The sequence below is a fragment of the Arachis ipaensis genome, chromosome B02 (genome assembly GCF_000816755.2).
Source record: "Arachis ipaensis cultivar K30076 chromosome B02, Araip1.1, whole genome shotgun sequence".
NCBI classification, from domain to species: domain Eukaryota; kingdom Viridiplantae; phylum Streptophyta; class Magnoliopsida; order Fabales; family Fabaceae; genus Arachis; species Arachis ipaensis.
Genome location: NC_029786.2, coordinates 20,741,398 through 20,742,476, shown reverse-complemented (window position 1 = coordinate 20,742,476; position 1,079 = coordinate 20,741,398).

Below are 1,079 nucleotides of genomic sequence, written 5' to 3'. Positions count from 1 at the left end.
ACGAATCTAATTTAATTTAATAAATGTGATGCACCACGGCAGAGAAGAGCAGATCAGCATCAGCTAGGAGCCAAGAAGATGCTGAGAGTAGAAGGCGGCAAGAAAATTGGAAGCGAGAAGACAAAAAATTAGAAGCTTCAAATGCGAGCAGCGAGGAACAGATGGCGACCCGAGCAGGAACGAACCTAACGGCTAGGCGAGCAGCAACTAACACCACGGAGACGCCAACAGCGACGCCAGCAATGATGAACACAGGCAATTACGAGTAAATCGAATAGAAAAGAGTAAATCGCGAGCAGTGATATTACGATTTAATATTAGAAAGGATACTAGTTAAGCCCATTAGAATTACTTAGCCTTTTAAGAGTATAAATAGGAGACTTTTATCAATGTATCATAAAAAATTAATGAATTAATATTGAACTTGGTTCAACTTAGAGTTTCTCTCCTAACTCAAAGAGGGGTTCTAACATTGGTGCTTTCATTGAGAAGTTTCTTCCATTTTCATGGAAAAACAAATGACTCAACAATCTAAAGATACATTTCCAATATTCAATGAAAAAGATGGTCATGGATGGACAGTATGTACTGAGCAATACTGAAATGTTAGAGAAACACCTGAGGAGCAGAGATTCATAGAGGTGGAGAGAGGTTTGAAAGGGAAATCTCTGAGATGGTTTCAGTTATGGAAGGCGCTCAATCTATTTGCCAATTTAGAAACATTCGAAATCACGTTCTATCATCCCTACCAACCGGATATGCATTCAATCTTGCCAGAAATTTGCTTGAATGAAGTTGCTGGAAAATTGAGTGGGAAGAGATTAAAGCTAGTCTAAGTCAACAACACCGACAACCATAGATCGATCAAAAAGCAACGAAATCTCAATTATCAACAGGACAAAAAATCGCAGCAGCATCAACAGAAATTCAAGAAAAAGGAGAGGCCAAAATTGATGCAAATTCAGATTCTAACAAGCAATTTAGAATTTTGTTGTAGATTGTTTTATTGTATATTCTATTTTTTTATTTTTTTATTTTTTTTATACACTTGATATTTAATTTAGCATATTTGATTTCTA